General features: G+C 43.7%; 1 long non-coding RNA gene across 1 annotated transcript in view; it reads left to right on the top strand.

Annotated features, from left to right (window-relative positions):
• The window catches only part of LOC137218068 (uncharacterized), a 114,436-nt gene that overhangs the window by 51,792 nt on the left and 49,476 nt on the right, over positions 1-13,168 (top strand). The window contains exon 2 of the long non-coding RNA XR_010940431.1: positions 11,527-11,608. This is a non-coding gene — a long non-coding RNA (uncharacterized lncRNA). The remainder of the gene's footprint in view (positions 1-11,526; positions 11,609-13,168) is intronic.

The raw sequence follows: 13,168 nt of genomic DNA, 5'->3' as shown, positions 1-13,168 counted from the left end.
CTTAAACCTGGGTAGTTGAAACCCGTGGAATGGGTACCATGCAATATGACTTCAAAGGGTCTTCATTTGCTCACCGAACCTCTCCAATCCTATCACTGCTGCGTTTATGCCCCTGTACACATGCTTGATTCTCTTTCGGAGACATAGCAATCCATAGGTTTTAAGATACTTACTAGTCAGGTACATTCTTAGGCGTTTAATATGCGGTGTTGAGTCCATTTCGTTGAGCAAGGAGTAGCTCTTGTCTATTCCATATTTGGCTTAAGGAACTTTATCTGTGCTCATTTCAATCTCTGGTTTTATGCAGCACCCCAACTCACCTTTCCCCTTAAGCAAGCATAAGTTGTTTTTCTAAATTTGAGACCCTGTTCTGTTCTGTAATTCAGTTCCTGTGTAGCCAAGTTTACATTCCGTGTATTACTGATATGTTATGATGTTTCTTTTTCTGTGTGACTTATTTCAGTTAGAATCATCATACCTGAATCCACTCATTGTGCTGCTAAGGGCCTGATGACATAGATTTCATTGCTGAGTGATACTGCATTGTACGTAAGTACCACAAGTTCTTTATCCATTTTTCACCTTCTGCGATGCTGAACTTGTACTGTAAACGAGGTTCTTGTAAACAGAGCCGTCCCAAACTTTGGGGTGGCTGTGTCTTTTTGATTTTAATTTCCCTAAGCTATAGGACCATAAGTGGAAGTGCCCTAGGCTTTGTTGCTTTGTTTTTTAGATGTTTCAGGAAACACCATACACTTCTCCCGAGTGTCTGTTGGTAATTTACATCCCGCCCATCAGCATAACAAGGCTCCCAGTTCTCCATGGCCTGTCCTGCCTTTCTGGATTTTACACTTTTTTCACATGGCCCTTTTGACCGGGGGGAAGTGAGACTTCATTGTAGTGCAGATTTCCTTTGCAAGCTTGCTTGGTTGGCCAAAAAGGGCGTATGCGTTTTTTCCTGAATATATTCAGGAAAAAACGCATACGCCCTTTTTGGCCAAGTGCATCATTGTGGACGTTCTGCCTCTTTTCCTATGCTTTCAATGCAATTCCAGTCTACCTCCTGAAATCGGTTTCCTGCAATTCTGCCCCGCTTTCAAGTCCTCTTGGCAGCCTTACTTCAGTATATTTTTGGACGATAGCTGTCATTTATAACTCTGCAGGTTTGTGAATTACAGTGCCCCTGAGCTCCTTTCTTCAACTCGCTTTCTTGTGAGCTGGCCGCAACACCGCAGGGTGGCTTCAGGCCCTAATCTGGTTCCGGCACGGCACGCTGAGCCTTTGGTTATTTCCTCTTCCTGGTGGGAAATGAGAGTTAAATTTGCCCGTCCAGACACCTCCAGCTAGTCTCTCATTGGTTCTCCCTATTCCTGTTCATCTTCTGCAGAAATTGCAAACTGGGCCAAACAGGAGGTTAAAGGCGCTGACTCTCCAAGTGGGGAGAGTGTTAGTAAAGCGTCTGGAATGTTGCACCCGAGTACCAGGGGAGGAAAACTGAGACATATTTGAACACGTCTCCCGTTCACATGGTGGATCATACTCTGGGTTCCACATGCATGTTTTAGCTGAAGGAAGAATACCTTAAACCTGGAGAGTTGAGACCCGTGGAATGGGTACCATGCAATATGACTTCAAAGGGTCTTCATTTGCTCACCGAACCTCTCCAATCCTATCACTGCTGCGTTTATGCCCCTGTACACATGCTTGATTCTCTTTCGGAGACATAGCAATCCATAGGTTTTAAGATACTTACTAGTCAGGTACATTCTTAGGCGTTTAATATGTGGTGTTGAGTCCATTTCGTTGAGCAAGGAGTAGCTCTTGTCTATTCCATATTTGGCTTAAGGAACTTTATCTGTGCTCATTTCTATCTCTAGTTTTATGCAGCACCCCAACTCACCTTTCCCCTTAAGCAAGCATAAGTTGGTTTTCTAAATTTGAGAACCTGTTCTGTTCTGTAATTCAGTTCCTGTGTAGCCAAGTTTACATTCCATGTATTACTGATATCTTATGATGTTTGTTTTTCTGTGTGACTTATTTCAGTTAGAATCATCATACCTGAATCCACTCATTGTGCTGCTAAGGGCCTGATGACATAGATTTCATTGCTGAGTGATATTGTTTTGTAAGTAAATACCACAACTTCTTTATCCATTTTTCGCTTTCTGCGATGTTGAACTTGTACTGTAAACGATGTTCTTGTAAACAGAGCCATCCCAAACTTTGGGGTGGCTGTGTCTTTTTGATTTTAATTTCCCTAAGCTATAGGACCATAAGTGGAAGTGCCCTAGGCTCTGTTGCTTTGTTTTTTAGATGTTTCAGGAAACACCATACACTTCTCCTGAGTGTCTGTTGGCAATTTACATCCCGCCCATCAGCATAACAAGGCTCCCAGTTCTCCATGGCCTGTCCTGCCTTTCTGGATTTTACACTTTTTTCAGATGGCCCTTTTGACCGGAAGGAAGTGAGACTTCATTGTAGTGCAGATTTCCTTTGCAAGCTTGCTTGGTTGGCCAAAAAGTGCGTATGCGTTTTTTCCTGAATATATTCAGGAAAAAACGCATACGCCCTTTTTGGCCAAGTGCATCATTGTGGACGTTCTGCCTCTTTTCCTATGCTTTCAATGCAATTCCAGTCTACCTCCTGAAATCGGTTTCCTGCAATTCTGCCCCGCTTTCAAGTCCTCTTGGCAGCCTTACTTCAGTATATTTTTGGACGATCGCTGTCATTTATAACTCTGCAGGTTTGTGAATTACAGTGCCCCTTAGCTACTTTCTTCAACTCGCTTTCTTGTGACCTGGACGCAACACCGCAGGATGGCTTCAGTCCCTAATCTGGTTCCGGCACGTCACGGTGAGCCTTTGGTTATCTCCTCTTCCTGGTGGGAAATGAGAGTTAAATTTGCCCGTCCAGACACCTCCAGCTAGTCTCTCATTGGTTCTCCCTATTCCTGTTCATCTTCCGCAGAAATTGCAAACTGGGCCAAACAGGAGGTTAAAGGCGCTGACTCTCCAAGTGGGGAGAGTGTTAGTAAAGCGTCTGGAATGTTGCACCCGAGTACCAGGGGAGGAAAACTGAGACATATTTGAACACGTCTCCCTTTCACACAGTTGATCATACTCTGGGTTCTACATGCATGATTTAGCTCAAGGAAGAATACCTTAAATCTGGAGAGTTGAGACCCGTGGAATGGGTACCATGCAATATGACTTCAAAGGGTCTTCATTTGCTCACCGAACCTCTCCAATCCTATCACTGCTGCGTTTATGTCCCTGTACATACGATTGATTCTCTTTTGGAGACATAGCAATCCATAGGTTTTAAGATACTTACTAGTCAGGTACATTCTTAGGCGTTTAATATGCGGTGTTGAGTCCATTTCGTTGAGCAAGGAGTAGCTCTTGTCTATTCCATATTTAGCTTAAGGAACTTTATCTGTGCTCATTTCAATCTCTGGTTTTATGCAGCACCCCGACTCACCTTTCCTCTTAAGCAAGCATAAGTTGGTTTTCTAAATTTGAGACCCTGTTCTGTTTTGGAATTCAGTTCCTGTGTAACCAAGTTTACATTCCGTGTATTAGTGATATCTTATGATGTTTCTTTTTCTGTGTGACTTATTTCAGTTAGAATCATCGAACCTGAATCCACTCATTATGCTGCTACGGGCCTGATGACATAGATTTCATTGCTGAGTGATACTGCATTGTACGTAAGTACCACAAGTTCTTTATCCATTTTTCACTTTCTGTGATACTGAACTTGTACGGTAAACGAGGTTCTTGTAAACAGAGGCGTCCCAAACTTTCGGGTGGCTGTGTCTTTTTGATTTTAATTTCCCTAAGCTATAGGACCATAAGTGGAAGTGCCCTAGGCTCTGTTGCTTTGTTTTTTAGATGTTTCAGGAAACACCATACACTTCTCCCGAGTGTCTCTTGGCAATTTACATCCCGCCCATCAGCATAACAAGGCTCCCAGTTCTCCATGACCTTTCCTGCCTTTCTGGATTTTACACCTTTTTCAGATGGCCCTTTTGACCGGAGGGAAGTGAGACTTCATTGTAGTGCAGATTTCCTTTGCAAGTTTGCTTGGTTGGCCAACAAGTGCGTATGCGTTTTTTCCAGAATATATTCAAGAAAAAATGCATACGCCCTTTTTGGCCAAGTGCATCATTGTGGACGTTCTGCCTCTTTTCCTATGCTTTCAATGCAATTCCAGTCTACCTCCTGAAATAGGTTTCCTGCAATTCTGTCCCGCTTTCAAGTCCTCTTGGCAGCCTTACTTCAGTATATTTTTGGACGATAGCTGTCATTTATAACTCTGCAGGTTTGTGCATTACAGTGCCCCTGAGCTCCTTTCTTCAACTCGCTTTCTTGTGACCTGGCCGCAACACCGCAGGATGGCTTCAGGCCTTAATCTGGTTCCGGCACGGCACGCTGAGCCTTTGGTTATTTCCTCTTCCTGGTGGGAAATGAGAGTTAAATTTGCCCGTCCAGACACCTCCAGCTAGTCTCTCATTGGTTCTCCCTATTCCTGTTCATCTTCTGCAGAAATTGCAAACTGGGCCAAACAGGAGGTTAAAGGCACTGACTCTCCAAGTGGGGGAGTGTTAGTAAAGCGTCTGGAATGTTGCACCCGAGTACCAGGGGAGGAAAACTGAGACATATTTGAACACGTCTCCCTTTCACACAGTTGATCATACTCTGGGTTCTACATGCATGATTTAGCTCAAGGAAGAATACCTTAAATCTGGAGAGTTGAGACCCGTGGAATGGGTACCATGCAATATGACTTCAAAGGGTCTTCATTTGCTCACCGAACCTCTCCAATCCTATCACTGCTGCGTTTATGCCCCTGTACATACGATTGATTCTCTTTTGGAGACATAGCAATCCATAGGTTTTAAGATACTTAGTAGTCAGGTACATTCTTAGGCGTTTAATATGCGGTGTTGAGTCCATTTCGTTGAGCAAGGAGTAGCTCTTGTCTATTCCATATTTGGCTTAAGGAGCTTTATCTGTGCTCATTTCAATCTCTGGTTTTATGCAGCACCCCATCTCACCTTTCCCCTTAAGCAAGCATAAGTTGGTTTTCTAAATTTGAGACCCTGTTCTGTTTTGGAATTCAGTTCCTGTGTAGCCAAGTTTATATTCCGTGTATTAGGGATATCTTATGATGTTTCTTTTTCTGTGTGACTTATTTCAGTTAGAATCATCGAACCTGAATCCACTCATTATGCTGCTACGGGCCTGATGACATAGATTTCATTGCTAAGTGATACTGCATTGTACGTAAGTACCACAACTTCTTTATCCATTTTTCACTTTCTGTGATACTGAACTTGTACGGTAAACGAGGTTCTTGTAAACAGAGGCGTCCCAAACTTTGGGGTGGCTGTGTCTTTTTGATTTTAATTTCCCTAAGCTATAGGACCATAAGTGGAAGTGCCCTAGGCTCTGTTGCTTTGTTTTTTAGATGTTTCAGGAAACACCATACACTTCTCCCGAGTGTCTCTTGGCAATTTACATCCCGCCCATCAGCATAACAAGGCTCCCAGTTCTCCATGACCTTTCCTGCCTTTCTGGAATTTACACTTTTTTCAGATGGCCCTTTTGACCGGGGGGAAGTGAGACTTCATTGTAGTGCAGATTTCCTTTGCAAGTTTGCTTGGTTGGCCAACAAGTGCGTATGCGTTTTTTCCTGAATATATTCAAGAAAAAATGCATACGCCCTTTTTGGCCAAGTGCAACATTGTGGACGTTCTGCCTCTTTTCCTATGCTTTCAATGCAATTCCAGTCTACCTCCTGAAATAGGTTTCCTGCAATTCTGTCCCGCTTTCAAGTCCTCTTGGCAGCCTTACTTCAGTATATTTTTGGACGATAGCTGTCATTTATAACTCTGCAGGTTTGTGCATTACAGTGCCCCTGAGCTACTTTCTTCAACTCGCTTTCTTGTGACCTGGCCGCAACACCGCAGGATGGCTTCAGGCCCTAATCTGGTTCCGGCACGGCACGCTGAGCCTTTGGTTAATTCCTCTTCCTGGTGGGAAATGAGAGTTAAATTTGCCCGTTCAGACACGTCCAGCTAGTTTCTCATTGGTTCTCCCTATTCCTGTTCATCTTCCGCAGAAATTGCAAACTGGGCCAAACAGGAGGTTAAAGGCGCTGACTCTCCAAGTGGGGAGAGTGTTAGTGAAGCATCTGGAATGTTGCACCCGAGTACCAGGGGAGGAAAACTGAGACATATTTGAACACGTCTCCCGTTCACATGGTGGATCATACTCTGGGTTCCACATGCATGTTTTAGCTGAAGGAAGAATACCTTAAACCTGGGTAGTTGAAACCCGTGGAATGGGTACCATAAAATATGACTTCAAAGGGTCTTCATTTGCTCACCGAACCTCTCCAATCCTATCACTGCTGCGTTTATGCCCCTGTACACATGCTTGATTCTCTTTCGGAGACATAGCAATCCATAGGTTTTAAGATGCTTACTAGTCAGGTACATTCTTAGGCGTTTAATATGCGGTGTTGAGTCCATTTCGTTGAGCAAGGAGTAGCTCTTGTCTATTCCATATTTGGCTTAAGGAACTTTATCTGTGCTCATTTCAATCTGTGGTTTTATGCAGCACCCCAACTCACCTTTCCCCTTAAGCAAGCATAAGTTGGTTTTCTAAATTTGAGACCCTGTTCTGTTCTGTAATTCAGTTCCTGTGTAGCCAAGTTTAAATTCCGTGTATTAGTGATATCTTATGATGTTTCTTTTTCTGTGTGACTTATTTCAGTTAGAATCATCGAACCTGAATCCACTGATTATGCTGCTACGGGCCTGATGACATAGATTTCATTGCTGAGTGATACTGCATTGTACGTAAGTACCACAAGTTCTTTATCCATTTTTCACTTTCTGTGATACTGAACTTGTACGGTAAACGAGGTTCTTGTAAACAGAGGCGTCCCAAACTTTGGGGTGGCTGTGTCTTTTTGATTTTAATTTCCCTAAGCTATAGGACCATAAGTGGAAGTGCCCTAGGCTCTGTTGCTTTGTTTTTTAGATGTTTCAGGAAACACCATACACTTCTCCCTAGTGTCTGTTGGCAATTTACATCCCGCCCATCAGCATAACAAGGCTCCCAGTTCTCCATGGCCTGTCCTGCCTTTCTGGATTTTACACTTTTTTCAGATGGCCCTTTTGACTGGGGGGAAGTGAGACTTCATTGTAGTGCAGATTTCCTTTGCAAGCTTGCTTGGTTGGCCAAAAAGGGCGTATGCGTTTTTTCCTGAATATATTCAGGAAAAAACGCATACGCCCTTTTTGTCCAGGTGCATCATTGTGGACGCTCTGCCTCTTTTCCTATGCTTTCAATGCAATTCCAGTCTACCTCCTGAAATCGGTTTTCTGCAATTCTGCCCCGCTCTCAACTACTCTTGGTAGCCTTACTTCAGTATATTTTTGGACGATAGCTGTCATTTATAACTCTGCAGGTTTGTGAATTACAGTGCCCCTGAGTTCCTTTCTTCAACTCGCTTTCTTGTGACCTGGCCGCAACACCGCAGGATGGCTTCAGGCCCTAATCTGGTTCCGGCATGGCACGCTGACCCTTTGGTTAATTCCGCTTCCTGGTGGGAAATGAGAGTTAAATTTGCCCGTCCAGACACCTCCAGCTAGTCTCTCATTGGTTTTCGCTATTCCTGTACATCTTCCGCAGAAATTGTAAACTGGGCCAAAGAGGAGTTTAAAGGGACTGACTCTCCAAGTCGGGAGAGTGTTAGTAAAGCGTCTGGAATGTTGCACCCGAGTACCAGGGTACGAAAACTGAGACATATTTGAACACGTCTCCCGTTCACACGGTTGATCATACTCTGGGTTCCACATGCATGTTTTAGCTGAAGGAAGAATACCTTAAACATGGGTAGTTGAAACACGTGGAATGGGTACCATGCAATATGACTTCAAAGGGTCTTCATTTGCTCACCGAACCTCTCCAATCCTATCACTGCTGAGTTTATGCCCCTGTACACACGCTTGATTCTCTTTTGGAGACATAGCAATCCATAGGTTTTAAGATACTTACTAGTCAGGTACATTCTTAGGCGTTTAATATGGGGTGTTGAGTCCATTTCGTTGAGCAAGGAGTAGCTCTTGTCTATTCCATATTTGGCTTAAGGAACTTTATCTGTGCTCATTTCAATCTCTGGTTTTATGCAGCACCCCAACTCACCTTTCCCCTTAAGCAAGCATAAGTTGGTTTTCTAAATTTGAGACCCTCTTCTGTTTTGGAATTCAGTTCCTGTGTAGCCAAGTTTACATTCTGTGTATTACTGATATCTTATGATGTTTCTTTTTCTGTGTGACTTATGTCACTTAGAATCATCGTACCTGAATCCACTCATTATATTGCTACGGGCCTGATGACATAGATTTCATTGCTGAGGGATACTGCATTGTATATAAGTACCACAAGTTCTTTATCCATTTTTCACTTTCTGTGATACTGAACTTGTATGGTAAACGAGGTTCTTGTAAACAGAGGCGTCCCAAACTTTGGGGTGGCTGTGTCTTTTTGATTTTAATTTCCCTAAGCTATAGGACCATAAGTGGAAGTGCCCTAGGCTCTGTTGCTTTGTTTTTTAGATGTTTCAGGAAACACCATACACTTCTCCCTAGTGTCTGTTGGCAATTTACATCCCGCCCATCAGCATAACAAGGCTCCCAGTTCTCCATGGCCTGTCCTGCCTTTCTGGATTTTACACTTTTTTCAGATGGCCCTTTTGACCGGGGGGAAGTGAGACTTCATTGTAGTGCAGATTTCCGTTGCAAGCTTGCTTGGTTGGCCAAAAAGTGCGTATGCGTTTGTTCCTGAATATATTCAGGAAAAAACGCATACGCCCTTTTCGGCCAAGTGCATCATTGTGGACGTTCTGCCTCTTTTCCTATGCTTTCAATGCAATTCCAGTCTACCTCCTGAAATCGGTTTCCTGCAATTCTGCCCCGCTTTCAAGTCCTCTTGGCAGCCTTACTTCAGTATATTTTTGGACGATAGCTGTCATTTATAACTCTGCAGGTTTGTGCATTACAGTGCCCCTGAGCTCCTTTCTTCAACTCGCTTTCTTGTGAGCTGGCCGCAACACCGCAGGATGGCTTCAGGCCCTAATCTGGTTCCGGCACGGCACGCTGAGCCTTTGGTTATTTCCTCTTCCTGGTGGGAAATGAGAGTTAAATTTGCCCGTCCAGACACCTCCAGCTAGTCTCTCATTGGTTCTCGCTATTCCTGTTCATCTTCCGCAGAAATTGCAAACTGGGCCAAACAGGAGGTTAAAGGGACTGACTCTCCAAGTTGGGAGAGTGTTAGTAAAGCGTCTGGAATGTTGCACCCGAGTACCAGGGTACGAAAACTGAGACATATTTGAACACGTCTCCCGTTCACACGGTTGATCATACTCTGGGTTCCACATGCATGTTTTAGCTGAAGGAAGAATACCTTAAACCTGGGTAGTTGAAACCCGTGGAATGGGTACCATGCAATATGACTTCAAAGGGTCTTCATTTGCTCACCGAACCTCTCCAATCCTATCACTGCTGCGTTTATGCCCCTGTACACATGCTTGATTCTCTTTTGGAGACATAGCAATCCATAGGTTTTAAGATACTTACTAGTCAGGTACATTCTTAGGCGTTTAATATGGGGTGTTGAGTCCATTTCATTGAGCAAGGAGTAGCTCTTGTCTATTCCATATTTGGCTTAAGGAAATTTATCTGTGCTCATTTCAATCTCTGGTTTTATGCAGCACCCCAACTCACCTTTCCCCTTAAGCAAGCATAAGTTGGTTTTCTAAATTTGAGACCCTCTTCTGTTTTGGAATTCAGTTCCTGTGTAGCCAAGTTTACATTCCGTGTATTAATGATATCTTATGATGTTTCTTTTTCTGTGTGACTTATTTCAGTTAGAATCATCGTACCTGAATCCACTCATTATGCTGCTACGGGCCTGATGACATAGATTTCATTGCTGAGTGATACTGCATTGTACGTAAGTACCACAAGTTCCTGATCCATTTTTCACTTTCTGTGATACTGAACTTGTACGGTAAACGAGGTTCTTGTAAACAGAGGCGTCCCAAACTTTGGGGTGGCTGTGTCTTTTTGATTTTAATTTCCTTAAGCTATAGGACCATAAGTGGAAGTGCCCTAGGCTCTGTTGCTTTGTTTTTTAGATGTTTCAGGAAACACCATACACTTCTCCCAAGTGTCTGTTGGCAATTTACATCCCGCCCATCAGCATAACAAGGCTCCCAGTTCTCCATGGCCTGTCCTGCCTTTCTGGATTTTACACTTTTTTCAGATGGCCCTTTTGACCAGGGGGAAGTGAGACTTCATTGTAGTGCAGATTTCCTTTGCAAGCTTGCTTGGTTGGCCAAAAAGTGCGTATACGTTTTTTCCTGAATATATTCAGGAAAAAACGCATACGCCCTTTTCGGCCAAGTGCATCATTGTGGACGCTCTGCCTCTTTTCCTATGCTTTCAATGCAATTCCAGTTTACCTCCTGAAATCGGTTTCCTGCAATTCTGCCCCGCTTTCAAGTCCTCTTGGCAGCCTTACTTCAGTATATTTTTGGACGATAGCTGTCATTTATAACTCTGCAGGTTTGTGAATTACAGTGCCCCTGAGCTCCTTTCTTCAACTCGCTTTCTTGTGAGCTGGCCGCAACACCGCAGGATGGCTTCAGGCCCTAATCTGGTTCCGGCACGGCATGCTGAGCCTTTGGTTAATTCCTCTTCCTGGTGGGAAATGAGAGTTAAATTTACCCGTCCAGACACCTCCAGCTAGTGTCTCATTGGTTCTCGCTATTCCTGTTCATCTTCCGCAGAAATTGCAAACTGGGCCAAACAGGAGGTTAAAGGGACTGACTCTCCAAGTCGGGAGAGTGTTAGTAAAGCGTCTGGAATGTTGCACCCGAGTACCAGGGTACGAAAACTGAGACATATTTGAACACGTCTCCCGATCACATGGTTGATCATACTCTAGGTTCCACATGCATGTTTTAGCTGAAGGAAGAATACCTTAAACCTGGGTAGTTGAAACCCGTGGAATGGGTACCATGCAATATGACTTCAAAGGGTCTTCATTTGCTCACCGAACCTCTCCAATCCTATCACTGCTGTGTTTATGCCCCTGTACACATGCTTGATTCTCTTTCGGAGACATAGCAATCCATAGGTTTTAAGATACTTACTAGTCAGGTACATTCTTAGGCGTTTAATATGCGGTGTTGAGTCCATTTCGTTGAGCAAGGAGTAGCTCTTGTCTATTCCATATTTGGCTTAAGGAACTTTATCTGTGCTCATTTCAATCTCTGGTTTTATGCAGCCCCCCAACTCACCTTTCCCCTTAAGCAAGCATAAGTTGGTTTTCTAAATTTGAGACCCTGTTCTGTTCTGTAATTCAGTTCCTGTGTAGCCAAGTTTACATTCCGTGTATTACTGATATCTTATGATGTTTCTTCTTCTGTGTGACTTATTTCAGTTAGAATCATCATACCTGAATCCACTCATTATGCTGGTACGGGCCTGGTGACATAGATTTCATTGCTGAGTGATACTGCATTGTACGTAAGTTCCACAAGTTCTTTATCCATTTTTCACTTTCTGTCATGTTGAACTTGTACGGTAAACGAGGTTCTTGTACACAGAGGCGTCCCAAACTTTGGGGTGGCTGTGTCTTTTTGATTTTAATTTCCCTAAGCTATAGGACCATAAGTGGAAGTGCCCTAGGCTCTGTTGCTTTGTTTTTTAGATGTTTCAGGAAACACCATACACTTCTCCCGAGTGTCTGTTGGCAATGTACATCCCGCCCATCAGCATAACAAGGCTCCCAGTTCTCCATGGCCTGTCCTGCCTTTCTGGATTTTACACTTTTTTCAGATGGCCCTTTTGACCGGGGGGAAGTGAGACTTCATTGTAGTGCAGATTTCCTTTGCAAGTTTGCTTGGTTGGCCAAAAAGGCCGTATGCGTTTTTTCCTGAATATATTCAGGAAAAAACGCATACGCCCTTTTCGGCCAAGTGCATCATTGTGGACGTTCTGCCTCTTTTCCTATGCTTTCAATGCAATTCCAGTCTACCTCCTGAAATCGGTTTCCTGCAATTCTGCCCCGCTTTCAAGTCCTCTTGGCAGCCTTACTTCAGTATATTTTTGGACGATAGCTGTCATTTATAACTCTGCAGGTTTGTGAATTACAGTGCCCCTGAGCTCCTTTCTTCAACTCGCTTTCTTGTGACCTGGCCGCAACACTGCAGCATGGCTTCAGGCCCTAATCTGGTTCCGGCACGGCACGCTGAGCCTTTGGTTAATTCCTCTTCCTGGTGGGAAATGAGAGTTAAATTTACCCGTCCAGACACCTCCAGCTAGTCTCTCATTGGTTCTCGCTATTCCTGTTCATCTTCCGCAGAAATTGCAAACTGGGCCAAACAGGAGGTTAAAGGGACTGACTCTCCAAGTCGGGAGAGTGTTAATAAAGCGTCTGGAATGTTGCACCCGAGTACCAGCGTACGAAAACTGAGACATATTTGAACACGTCTCCCGATCACATGGTTGATCATACTCTAGGTTCCACATGCATGTTTTAGCTGAAGGAAGAATACATTAAACCTGGGTAGTTGAAACCCGTGGAATGGGTACCATGCAATATGACTTCAAAGGGTCTTCATTTGCTCACCGAACCTCTCCAATCCTATCACTGCTGCGTTTATGCCCCTGTACACATGCTTGATTCTCTTTCGGAGACATAGCAATCCATAGGTTTTAAGATACTTACTAGTCAGGTACATTCTTAGGCGTTTAATATGCGGTGTTGAGTCCATTTCGTTGAGCAAGGAGTAGCTCTTGTCTATTCCATATTTGGCTTAAGGAACTTTATCTGTGCTCATTTCAATCTCTGGTTTTATGCAGCACCCCAACTCACCTTTCCCCTTAAGCAAGCATAAGTTGGTTTTCTAAATTTGAGACCCTGTTCTGTTCTGTAATTCAGTTCCTGTGTAGCCAAGTTAAATTCCGTGTATTAGTGATATCTTATGATGTTTCTTTTTCTGTGTGACTTATTTCACTTAGAATCATCGTACCTGAATCCACTCATTATGCTGCTACGGGCCTGATGACATAGATTTCATTGCT

This window comes from Pseudorca crassidens, unplaced genomic scaffold, assembly GCF_039906515.1.
Source record: "Pseudorca crassidens isolate mPseCra1 unplaced genomic scaffold, mPseCra1.hap1 Scaffold_144, whole genome shotgun sequence".
Taxonomy (NCBI): Eukaryota; Metazoa; Chordata; class Mammalia; order Artiodactyla; family Delphinidae; genus Pseudorca; species Pseudorca crassidens.
This window is presented reverse-complemented; position numbering and strand designations above follow the sequence as displayed.